This window comes from Lemur catta, chromosome 2 (assembly GCF_020740605.2).
Source record: "Lemur catta isolate mLemCat1 chromosome 2, mLemCat1.pri, whole genome shotgun sequence".
In the NCBI taxonomy this organism is placed as follows: Eukaryota; Metazoa; Chordata; class Mammalia; order Primates; family Lemuridae; genus Lemur; species Lemur catta.
In genome coordinates, this window is record NC_059129.1 from 93,439,358 (window position 1) to 93,453,475 (window position 14,118).

The window sequence follows — 14,118 nt, forward strand, 5'->3', positions numbered from 1 at the left end:
TCCTGCCTCAGCCTCCCAAAGTGCTAGGATTACAGGTGTGAGCCACCACACCCAGCCACGGTTAGCAATTTCTGAAACCTTTCCTAGTGCAAAACCACACACACACACACACACACACACACACACACACACGTACACCCATGAACATATATACACACGTGCCCAATAAGAAAACAGAGAAACGTAACTACGAATTAGGTAATTCAGTGTCTTGACTTTTTTAGGCTACTGGGTTTCCATTTCCTCAACTAGAGCAATGTTAATAACCCTCTAGTGATCCAATTAAAAAGAGAATGAATGCAGTATGCAAAACCTGAACCAAAAAAACAAGCTTCTTTAGCCATCATGATCTGACCCTGTGGGAGATATGCTCCCCTGAATGCATATGCTGTTTCAATCAATACTCTAACCTTGAAATAATTCAACATGCCATTTGATAAATTGTGTGCATGTGTAAGCGTATGAACACATGCACACACATATGTACATAAGCATGTTCTTCATATGTGAAGATAAAACTATTCATGCTGATTGCTCCTAGTGTACACAGATGTCAGGTGAAAGGGCCACTGAGAGGCCAAGTGTCGTATCTTCATGAAAATGCCATTCCTTCATTTGCAGCTGCAGTTTCTACTTTTCAATGCCTAAAAGAGAAAGGACTATCCATAGATGAAGCTTCTGCCAAACCTCAGCTCTAGGACTTAGAGTCCCAAGAAAGAAATCTTCACCCTATCAAAAAGATATTTGGGAAGATGGTAGATCAGAAGAAAGATCCTTTTACACAGCCTTTTAGGTAAACCATAATTATTTTAAGTATGAGTTACAATTGATACAAAATGATCCTATCCTTGTAGACCAGATAAAATAAGGCTAAAATAATTTCACTAGTTACCAAATAGCTGAAGTCTATCTAATGAATTATGTTACTGAATTGTCTGAAAAAAAAAAAGAGAGATGAAAAATCTGTGATCCACTCTGAAAACATTTAGGGATAAATTTGAAGTTCCAATTCACTGAACATATCTGTAAAGTTTATTATAACTCCAAAGTTGACAGTTTAAATTGGCTTCTTCCGGAAGATTGGAGTGTGTAAATTGCATAGAAATGGAGAAAAGGGCATTGTTTCTCACCAAAAATGAGCGCAATTTTAAAGAAACTAGTTCAAAACTTGAATTATTCTATTTAATAGAAGTTACCTACCACAAAAAGATAGTGTGAAGTGTAACAATTGCAGGTCATGTGTACTCTTCTGTCAAAATATTTCTCAGATTCTTTCTGCTAAATAGCCATTTTTGGTCTCCTCTGTGTGTCTGTTCTGTGCAAGAACTGTGTTTTCTGTGCTTTAAAATATGAAAGTTAAAAATGTCAAGAATGTTTTCAGGTCAGCGTATTTAACTGATTTTTAAACTTCTACTTTTATTTTTTTCAAACAGACAACAACCATAAGCGTTAACCTGTTTATGTAATGTATGTTTAATGAGTATTGTCTGTCCATTTTATGAGTCTAAATAAATATTCTTTATATAGTAAGTAAGTATGTATACATAGTATGGGTCTTTATGAAGAACAGTTTTGGAATTAAAAAAAAGAAACTCTAGAAATATTTAAAGATCTGCTACTAAGAAATTAAAACACTTAATTTTAAAAGTTGCCATGGTTTTATGAAAGAAGAACCAGGGAAATTTTGAAAAATAAGTGAGTGGTATAATCTATTTTACCAGCTATTAAAACATGTCATAAATCTACCCTAATGAAAACAGCTTGGTATGCCAATTGCTTATTTCTTCACGTGGAATGCCTTTAATTTTCATTTGGAAACTCCATTCTCTATTCTCCATGTCTCTCTCATGGTTTTCATTTTTTTGCTGCAGTTTTTCACCTTGAAAAGGAAACTCTTTTGGGAATCCACTAAAAGCATAGGCTACTTCTGAGGTTGTCTAGCCTCAGCGATTACCTTTTCCTGCCACCACTACAGAATTAACACCTTGCAATTCATAGAGTACGAGCAATGCAACCGATGTTCTAAACCCTGTACACAAGTCCCTATGAAATATCAAAAGTGTTAAAGGAGCAATTCATCAACTCTATGAGTTCCTACATGGTTCAGCAGCAAGACAATTAGACATCATCTACCAAAGCAGGCTGGTCATGATGTACTGCTCCTGACAGATAGTTAACCCTCCCTCACGTTAGTCATTAAGCCTGTTGCGTTCGTCTCACTTACCACTAAATCTTCATATAAGATAATGCAATGGATTGATTTGGGCAGTACCAACAAGCATTGTCATAACCAAAGATGCTTATTCCACACCAAGCTCTCTTATCTCCAACCCTTTGCACCTGTTGTTCCTTCTGACTAGAACATGCAAACAGAACCCCCTGCCCTCCCTACCACCTTGTCCTTGCCGCTGCCTACTCAGTGCTTGAATTTCTTTTCAAGAATACATAATTTATTCCATCGTATGAATTTGTTTAATTTCACAATTTTTCTTCATTCTCAGTGCAGGCATGACTTTCTTCAAAGGCATTCCTATTTCCCAAATATTATATTAATTGGTTATGTAAATCGTCACTCCTCTCTTCTTAGAGAGTGCCCCGTGCTTATGCTTACCATAGCCCTTATAACTAGACTCTGTAGCAGCCTCTTTGTTTCTCTATGTCCCCCACTGGACCGTAAACTCCATTGTACAAGTAACAAGCATGTTTTAGCTAAAGACACACTCTCAGCAGCTAGAACTATTGTGCATAATATTGCAAAATTACAATGCATATTTTAGCTTCTTTGGGAATATAATGATATTAAAAACTACGCTTGACACTGAGTACTTGCAAAATAAATAAGATACGCACAGAATTCTCCTCAAATCCATCTACTTTTTCTTCTATTTCTGAACAATAACCAGGCCACCATCACTTCACACGGGGATTCTAAGGAACCTGCTTACCAGCATCTCCACTTTCTGTCCTGTTCACCTTCATGTTTTAAAATGCAAATTGAGTCATCATATCATTCATCTGATTGAACTCTTCATTGTTCACTGAACTTGGGATAAAATATCAAGTTCTAAACACGACTCATAGGGTTTCGGATATCTGGCCCCCACCTACCTCCGTAGCTCCATCTCTCTGGGCTAAACTTCATGTTCACCACGTGTGTTCCCACTTCAAATGTTCTCTCTTTGCCTAGGATATTCTCTGTCCCTCCTACCACCATTAACACAACCACATCACACCTGGACAAGCCATTCTCACCCTGCAGGTCTCAGAAGCCACCCACATTAAAAAAAAAAAAGTCCTCACCTGTTACATTCTTTCATGGAACAGCGCATTTTTCCTTTAAAGCATTTTTCCCAGCTAGGAAATGCCCAAAGCAATTTCCCAATTGTAACTTATTCAATTCATTTTGTAATTGTATTCCCTTAGTAAACTGTAAGGCTCATGAGGGTAAGAATCACACCTATTCTTTTTACCATTGTATATACACTCAGTGCTCAGCTTGGCACCTATCTTATAGTAAGTTCTTAACATAAGTTTTGAATGAATGAGTGAGTAATAAAAGTGGCAAATGCAGAAGGAACTCCAAAGAAAGAGTGGTTATTGAGAGTCAGTCCTCTCCTGCCAGGGGATCTAGATTTTGATTTGCACTGTAAAAGATGTAGCAGATTTAGAAGAATGCATTTCCAGACATTAAGATTTTATGTAACAATATTTTTGTCATGTAAACTTATAGAATGTTCCCAACTCTTAATTTTTCCAAGTAATGGCATTAAAACCAAAAAATCCCACTTGAAATTGCTATAATTTGATATTTAGAAAGACATTTTAACACTAAAGAGAAGTTTTTTTTAACAACTCAAAATAAAGGACAATTTTTTAAACCAGATGAATTTAACTTATGAGATATAAATTATCCTGGTGTGTGTGTGTGTGTGTGTGTGTGTGTGTGTGTGTGTGCTTTCATTTCCCTTCAGAAAATTTCAGCCAGGTCTGGCTCTGATCGGTGAGCCCTCAGTAACCACTAACCTGGACAAGAAGAAGAGATGCAGAAAGAATCTCAGACTGAGACAGACCCAAGGCTTCAGGAACACTCCAGACACATTCCAAAAGCAATAAATAGCCAGAATGCAGGTTTTATGGAGGAGAGGAAGTCTTAATTAGACAGTAGAAACAAAATGCCTGGATAATTTGACAAAAATGCCTTCTCCCATTATCTTTGATTCACATGTAGAAATACTAGTGTTTCCAGTAGAAGGAGAAGCCAACAAAAAAAGGAGGAGGAAAAGCCACTTAACTGTTCACCAGGAATGTAGTGAGCAATTAGTATGTGGTGAGTGAGCAATTAGGATGTAGTAGGAAGTAGCAATGTAGTATGTGAGCAATTAGGATGGCTTTATGTCTGGCTCTCAGTGCTGTTCCATTGGCCTATATTCTGTTCTTATGCCAGTACCATACTGTTTTGGTTACTATAGCCTTGTGGTATGGTTGAAGTCTGGTAAATTGATTCCCCCCAATTTGTTCTTTTGGCTTAAGGTTGCTTTGGCTACATAGCATCTTCTCTGGTTCCATAAGAAGTGTAGAATTATTTTTTCTAGATCTGTAAAAAATGATGTTGGTATTTTAACAGAGATTGCATTGAATCTGTAGATCACTTTGCGTAGTATAGACATTTTAACAACGTTGATTCTGCCAATCCATAAGCATGGTATAGTTTTCGATCTGTTTACATCCTCTGTTATTTCCTTCCTCAGTGTTTCGTAGTTCATACTATAGAGGTCTTTCACCTCTAGTTAAATATATTCCTCAGTATTTTACTTTCTTTGCTAATGTTGTGAAAGGTATGGAGTCTTTGATTTGGTTCTCAGCTTGACTGTTGCTGGCATATATGAGTGCTGCTGATTTGGGTACATTTCTATTCATTGCCTCACTCTTCTTGGACATACAGGTAGCCTCATTTCCCGCCCATGACAATCAAGAAGACTGCAAAGCACTTGGCCTTTTCTGGAAGAAGGCACCATAAAAATACAAAGCCTTGCTTACCTGTTAGTTTTTGTTCTCTAGTTTTCTGAGTCTCTAAAAATCCTATTTCAATAATGCAAGCCTACATATTTTAGGTTTAAGCTTCTCTTTACATACAAACTTCAAAGCCATCTTCCCACTCCATGTGCATCTAGTGTAGCAACTAGTGAGACAGTCCTGATGTCCAGCCTTGTTTCATACTTATGCTAGTTTGGGATGACAAGTCTTCTAATATGAAGTAGGAACAAATAGTATAAAATATTTCAAGAAGTTTCCCATGACACTAGAAAGAAAAACTGTGTAAAGCGTAAATGCCTATTAATTGGGAAATGGTTGTATAAATGCTACCTCCATGCTGTGGAATGTTATTATGCGGCTGCTATAAAAAGAATGTGTTGAGTCTGTACCTAACCATGGGGATATTCATGATATGTTACTATTAGGTTAAAATGAAACCAAGTTTCAGAGAAATGTGTACAATATGGCATAATTTTTGTAAAAAGCAGAAATATGTATGCATATATATGTTTGTACATGCTGGTATGAGCAGAAAGAAAGGTCTGGAAAGATATACACCAGCATTTATAAGGTTGGCCCCGGGAGAGGTGATAACTTTTTCATTATATACCTTGGTACTGTTTCGCATGTTAGAACCAATGTGTGTTACTTTTAATCATAAAATAATGTAATAAATACAATTTAAAAGGAAAATAGTTGTCATATTTTAAATGTAAAATAAAATCCCAAAGCATGAGAATTTGGCTGATTTAGAAATGTGAATTTTGATTGCTCTATTGGTAACATCCCAAATATCATACATAGATGGAGGCAACCTTCAATTTTGTGCCAGTTTTGATCTTGAATATTCTTGGAGATGATTGAATGCGGCAGCTTTCAATACAAAGAAAGGAATTTTGATACCAACTAAGCATTTCCCAGCTCCTGTTCTCAGGTACTTTTCTTCATGACAGGAAAAATCAGAAGCTTGTAAATCAGAACCAGGATGTTCTGAGAAAATTCCTGTTCTTGGTTTTCTCTGCCAATTATCTGTCCACTGACAAAGAATTAAAAAATAGTATAAGTGATGTGACATTTTAGGTGCAAGAAAAATAACAGACAAGCCTATAGTGAGCTGCCAGGTGCACAGCTACTTAGTGCCTTTACAGTCTTGTCATGAAATGAAGTTATGACACTAACTTTTGCTGTAAGATTCTTCTTTTCTATGGACCTTTGATTCAAATTATTCTGTGATGCTTCTCCCTCTTCTACTCCACAATCTAACCCCCACTGCACATCTCAGTTTCCCGTCCTTCCTCCCCAACACATAAACACAAAAACTTCCTCCCTACCTGAACTACAAACACTTATTTGCAAAGATGAAACAGTGTTCTCTAAATTTTTCAGCAATGATGCAGGACATTCTATAGTTACAGAATTATACCCTCCTAGAGTTCTGAGACTTAGCAACAATGGTACTCCAATAATAGGAATCCAGCTACCAGGTTCTTTCAGAGGATTAAAACTACTTTCAGATAGGCACTGGATCACAGGAATGCAAGTTTAATCATAACCAAGTTGAATGAAATCTTCACTGATTCAATTTTTACTTCAATGTCACCTTGCCCTATTCCAGAAAAACCCTTTGGTATTTCCCTTTACTGGCCAGGATGATCATATGTGACTCATCTTTATGCAAAATATTTTACAATATCAGATTGTCACATGACCCAGCCTTTATTCAGATACGTTTCTCTCCTACCATCACTCACCCAGTCTTTTCTTTCTCCTACCTTCCCTTCTTTTATTCCTTTCTTTAATTTCAAAATAGTAAGGAGGTACAAATGTTTTAGGTTACATGGATCACTTTTGTAATGCTTGAGTTCCAGCTATAGGTGTGCCCATCACCCAAATAGTGTTCATTGTACCCATTAGGTAGGTTTTTGCCCTTCCCATCCTCTCTCCTTCCCCTGGTTGATTTTCACTGAGTTTTACTTCCCTCTGAGCACATGTGTGCTCAGTGGTTAGTTCCGATTTAATAGTGAGTACATATTTTCTCCTGTGTGCCTCATAATCCATTCCTTCACAGAGGTCTCCGTTTCTGGCCACGCCTTCTTTCTGAAGCAGCACCATTTTTGTCTCCGAATCAATGATGTTCTCCAACAAGCCACCCCTGGTTTGGGTTGACAGCAAAGCCTTGATGTTGTAGTAAAGGAAGCCCTCACACACAGAAGGGGTATGTTCACTATGGCCAAGTTAGTGAATTTTAATTTTATTTACATTAGAAGGAAGAGTGGGGAGGAGTTTATCATATGGAGTTGTATTTCTTTACCAAATGAATCTCCCTACCAAAATACTTAGGGACATTATCACAAATATGCTATTCACTCACTTAAAGATTATTTTTTTTAACAACTTTCAACCATTTGATATAAAGCCATCCCAAGAGCAATAAACAAACAAATTATAAAACAATTGTAGATACTCAAGAGATCCTCAGAGGTGTTGGAGAGGAAAGCAGAGGAGGGATTCCTGAGCTGATGGGGCCTTGGTGGATGCCTGCAGAATGTGGGTGGGGCTGGGAGTCAGCAGTACTCATCAATTCCCTGCTCTGTGCTGTGCCCCATTCACTTACCCCCCTCACCTGGGGTAAATCCTCAGAAGTGCACTCAACATTGCTAAGGATCCTGGAGACAGGGAACTGGGGAAGCCACAGTTCTTGCCCTAGGGGCACTTCTAATATGGATCAAAAGACTCCCTCCTTGAACCCTGGGCCAATTATAAGACACATAAAAATGAAATCTTCTCTCATTTTGGTGTTTTTTAACCATTAAAAAAGTATTATTTTTTCTGAGTAGCCAGGTTATCTACATTTATGTATATTTTGAATAGACCAGTTTTTTAATTCAAAAATTATTTTCATTCATATGCTTAGATTATATGTATAAAACCAGAAATATATTTTTAAAAATCTTAATGGAGCAATTATTTATATGAATCATAGTGATAATTGGTAAAAACACTCTATAATGTGAGCAGGATAATCTTCCTATGTCACAGATGCAAGAAAGATGTGAAGTCTTGAAAAAAGAAAATGTATTTGGTGAACAGCTCCTGGGTATGTGGGCCAATCTCAGCCAATTAGAGGCTATTCATTAAGGCCCAAAAAGTGTTGCCTGGGTAGCAGATTAATAATGGCACAGACCTCTTTCAGGTTTCATGACAGGGCCTATTCTTTGCCAAATGTATCACATTTGAGAGTTTGTAGCCTGTTAAGTGTACTCATTAGGAAAAAAAAAATTATGATTTCCTGAGTTTTAGGGATTATTTCTTTGAAATTCTCTACAATTTCCAATAAACTCCAATTTCCCAATACCTTTAGAATACAAAATAATAGCCTTAATTCTCTAACTAGTAACTGTCTAGAAATATTTGCTATGCATGTGTTAGCAAATGATTTGGTAAACTTGAAATATTAATCACGATTACAGCTATCATTTACATTCTTCTACTTTCTGAATTTCCCTCCTCTCACGTCTTCTGTCCTCTAAAACGGGGAAGGTCTGAGGTAATGCAAGGGAGAAGCTGGAACTGAGTTAGCTTCTCTGTTCCAACTTTTCCTTTCTTTTTGTTTTTCCTCATCCTTTCTTCTATTTCCTCCCTGGCTTGCTTTCTTCTCCTTCTCTCTCCTCTCCACAGTGGTTATCATCACTATCAAAGGTAACATGCAGCTACACCATATAGCCTGGCATAGCAGTTTCCTAGGCTCCAGCGGCAAGGGAGCAAAGGCGTAGCATGCTTTCTCTGTCCTCCAGGAACCAGTAGCTTCACCAAGAGGCCAAATATATACGCATATCCTTCATGCTCTCATTCCATCACCCTACAAACATTTACTGAGCACTTACTATATGTCAGGCTCTGTGCCAGGTGATAAAAAGGACTGAGTTGCCCCTAGCAACAACCACCCAAATAATGTAACTAACACAGCAAAACATAATCACCAAATGTCTCATAGATCAAAAGAGTTATGGAAGTCCAGAAAAAAAAAGAGACTTCAAACTGAAGCAAACACAGAAACCAAATAAAAAATAAACATAGAAAAAAGGAGCACTAACACCATACATACTGAAATCTGACATATAAATTTGAATAACTCTATGTCCTTTCTTTACCACATGTCAGAGAGCAAACATATTTTCGTGGTTGATTTGGAGATGTGAATCAAGAACTGGATCCAAAGGCCTGTGTTTAAGTCCTAACTCTGCTCACTTTACTAGGATTAAATATGATTAGAAATTTAAACTTGCATCACAAATGTATTATTTGTCCCTGAAATTCTAAGTGATTTTGCTAAATTTCATTTATTTGTCCTTTACAGATAATATTTACTGCACTTTGAAAAATAGAATTATTGAGAGAGGAAGTAATAGCATCATTTTCAGGAGTCTGTGTAGTAAAACAAAACTAAAGCTCCTGTTTTCACAATAATTAGAAGACCCAGAGAAGGAACTCAAATCACAAATATATTTCATAACATTTTTTTTTCTCACAGATAGGTAGAAGCCTATGTTAAATAACATATTCTTAAATATCACCAGACCTATACACATCTGACCTGTGGATATATTGCCGGACATGTTGGTCTTGATGGAAAGATAAGTTAGTTTGTTTTCTAAATTCTGACTCAGCTTCCTTGCAATATTTTTGAAGTGTCTTTGTGTAGTTTTCAATCTAATTATTTACCAAGTAGACATGAGAGAGGATTCACTCTGGAAAAAGTCCATTTTAATGTAATTGTTCTGGTGGTTAGCATATCCTAATATTTGTCATCTGTTGCTCTTGCTGTGCATTCAAAGGGTTTGGATATGATGTCCTTTAAAAAAAAAAAAAAAATCTTGGTATTGTGTAATACAGCACCATTTCATTGTCATGCAGAATGCATAGCTTCAAGTGTTTGCAACACTCTCCAGCCAGTTCCTTTCACACTGAAAATAGACATAGGGCCAATGTGAATGCAGCCTCTTTTTTTTTTTTTCCAGCTCCACTAATCTTGCAGCTGACATCTCAGCAAACAATTAAGCATTCAAGAAAGTTTACCAAATTTAAAGCCAAATTGCCAGCCACTCCCTACTGATAATGTCAAAGTCACATATTTTGCCAAAAATTGTACCAAGGAAATATGGTCACTTTAAAGAAACAAACTAAGTCATTATTCAGAAGCATAACCACCTGGACCAACCCAGGCTAGTTATTTACTTTATTCAAACTCTTTTTTGTTATCGTTATCATTATTCTTCAAACAAAGACATTTTGGGGGCATCTTTACTGGGCTTCATCTAAAATCTTTGTCATTTTAAAAATATTATGTATTCATTTTAAAAAGATCTGTAAAAGCCACAATGAATCCCCACTCAGCTTTCTTTATGAGATTATAGGAAAGAAAGTTAAATATAGAAAGTTGCTCTTCCAGTTCTAGAATTTTCCATTCCTGAGGGCTGTAAAGAGATTGTCATCAAATCCAGTTTAGGAGAAGGGAAGAAACATCCTGTCTCTGCTGTTTTCTTCAGAGTCATAACACATCCTAAGATTGTTACACAGAAGTACTTTTCTGGACCACAACCTGGTCAGCCCTCAGCCCCCCAGGTTCTAGCCCCACACACTGGGCTGTGTGGTCCTAAAGGTCATGGATGGGGGTCTTTGGGGGAACAACTCTCCTGGCATTTCTCTCACACGATGGGAAACCAACAGTTCTCACCTCGTGCCCCTGCAGACTGAACTACACTAAGTGCCCCGCCTCTGCTCTCAGTCACAAGACCATCTTCTACGATTATGCCACAGTAAACCAAAGACAGCCCCCCTTGGCCGACAACTCTTCCCTGGCTCCCCTATACTTGGCAGAAAAGGGAGTCACTATTCGGAAATTCTGGCTCCAACCCCTCTGCATCAGTCAAACATGTTTACTCAGCAACAAAATTGCAGTAAGAGTATGAAGTACTTTCTAGATGCTGCTGTATAGGTGGGTGTGTCTATGTATAAAGCGTTTACTACATTTTAATCACCTTTGCCACTTCGAACATACCTTTGCTCCTTTGCTCACTCAGATCCTCTTTCCCTTCCTTCAGATCTCAGAACATTCTCTAGAAGGTTCTTTTCCATCTACTCAAGTTCTGGATGCCTCCTCAGAATTTCAGTGGCATGTTGCCTTAAATGCTAATGACCTTCTTAAACATAAATCTCTTTTTCTAACTAAATTATAAGGCAGGGCAAGGATCTATAGGCAGTTAGTATGACAATGCTTGCCAAAGTGCATTCTTGGTATTTCAGAGAACTTTATTACCGATATTTTCTAAAAACTATACCCTGAAGAGAAGAATAAATACATTAATTCAAAACTGATGGCCTCATAGTGATAAGGCTTAAATTTTTCATATGGAAATCACATAAAAACATGTGGCATACAGAATGAGCAAGCCTGCTGGCTGGATCTTCATTTTCTGGAGTATGTAGTCCTGAATTAACACCAACATCAAGTTAACCACATTCTTCCCTGATTCTGTCTGTCTGATGTCTTGGTAAATTTGGTTATTTTTACTTTCTATCAGTTTGCTCTTTCTGGGCAAATGGAATTAAAATGTACCTTTCCTGGAAATGTGGTGATATATTACAGTTTTGGAGAAGTATTTAAATAAGGAAAAATCAGGCTAATAAAACGCTCATTGTTATCTTCAGAAAGTATTTCAACAGAAACAAGATTGACTTATTCTTGTCGAATTGACTTTACCCTCAGACTGCTTGTCTACCAAAATTCAACGTTTGGACTTTTCCAGCGAGTCTGAATCCCTGTCAGTTGCTTAGTTCTCCTTCACGTTATCACCGAGAGAGAGACAGAGACAGAGGGTGTTACAGGCCATCTAGCTGCTGCCAAGGCATTAAAAGATTTTATCTTTTTAAATCATTCCCTACATTCCGCATGTAACAATTTACTTGTTATTTTTTTTCCTACAGAATACTCACAGAGCTCTAATGGCATTAGATACCCGACATTCAATGGGCTGGATGGCACTTGGTGGCACTGGCCCCTGAGGATTCAATGAGAATACTGTTTGGGTCTTTTTCATTTTAATTGCTGGAATGGCTGTGGATATAAGTTGCTTTGCACAAAAGGGTGACAAATAATGATGAAAGACACCAGAGTGCTCTCATGTGTGGCTTCGTCAAGAAGGAGAAAAGAGATTATTGCAGCTGAACTGATCACATGGAATTTGCTGGGCCTTCCTTCACCCCCCACCCCCATCCACCGCCACCTTGTCCCTCTACTAAAATGCAGTTCTTACAGTCTATGGCCCATCCAGTTGAATAACACACAAAAATTGATCCTATTAACAATGATCTTTAGAATGTTCAAGGACATAACGCCGCTTTTGTGAGGTTCCAACATAAGCATCCTCCAATCCTTTAAGGAGCAAATTGTTTCTGGCTTTGTCGTTTTCTTCCTAGGGAACTGTTGCCTCAAAACAGAGCTTCGGGGGGTGGGGGGAAGAAGAGCAGCACAAGCCTCCAGCTTAAAACAATGCTCTCTCTGGCCTTCCCACAGCTCAGACGTCATTTATATTTTTCATTAACATTTTAATCCTTTAAAATCATTTGATACTAGGCAAATATGTTAATGCTGCAAAATCAATATGCTAAGAAAAGTGTCAGAGAGATAATAGGTAAAATTAATTATTTTATGATCTACCAGGTTTTCAATTGTTCTTTTGTTAAAAAAAAAAAAAAAAAAAAACTCCATTGCTCTTACTCTTGCAGGGAGTATTAGTGATCTTTAAGAAAAGAATGAATCTGTGTCCCAAATTACTGAACATTTATGAGCCTGTGTAAGTCTGAATTTTTCACCCCTATTTCTGATGGCAAAGTGGCTTTTATGTGCAGCAGCACTGAGGAAACCCGGGCTTCCTCCTCCTCCTGCTGGGGTTACTCTTCCTTTTTGTTCTCCTCTTCCCTCTGCTGAAGGGACTTGCCTCTGCTCTCTCAAAGGCAGCTTTCCAAATATCTGTACCCCATGTCCTCCTTTAAGCCTCGAGGTTCAGTGTCCCCTACTCTCCTTAGCCAGCCTTCAGACACTGATGTCTGAGGCCCTGACTGCTGGCCCTCCCTCAAAGTTTCTTTGGTAGTTTTCTTACTTGAGCTGTTAGAAGCATTTTATGAAAGACTGTAACTCATAACAAGATAAATATCTATGTGTTTAATTGTGCAAACACTTCAGCAAGGGGATGCTAGCTGTTTCTTACCCTGCTTTAGACCTTTCAAAACAGAATCTCTCTCTCTCCCTCCCCCTGCCCCATTCCTAATCAAGCTGCTACTTGCAGGCATTTTCATTATTACATGGGAGCCTAATACATAAAAACTTGGGCTTTGTAGTCATAATATGCTGCCAGTGGTTACAGAATCCAGAGAAAATTCACTGATGACTACAGATAAAGGTTGTGGTTTTGAACTTCTCTCAATGGGCACTTTATGAATAACACCAGTGGCGACGATTCTACATTTAAAAAGAACGTCTATAATTAGGCCTTGGACACACATGTTAATAAATGAGGAACAGCTATGTCTTCCCACAATAGAGGCTGATCATTTCCATCAGGGAATCAGAGTCAGAGAAATGTTTTCCTTCATTAAATTCTACTCATTCTGTTTTGGCTTTTTAAGTTCTTCAAAATCTAGGCAGGAGAAGATTTATTTGGAAGAAGGGCAGCCCCCCTATGCCCCTCCGCAAGCTAAATTCTGAGAAGAGAAAAAACGATGGGCCTTAACCATTTTCTTTAACCCCGAAGTCCCTTTGTGTGGCAATATGGCTTTCTATTGAAGGTTCCAACAGTGGGGGTGGATTCAGATCTGTGTACGGATGAAGCCCCAGTGGCAGACAAAATGAGGTTTAGTATCTTAGGGTTGCAAGAATTAAAAAAAAAAAAAAAGATGGAAGGTGGATAATGAAGAAGAATCTGGTTACAATTGAGAAGAGAGCTCTCAGATTTAAGAAACCACCTTTCCATCACACCTAACTCCTCTACATTGTGCTGTGAAATGGCATAAAATCCCTCAAATGGA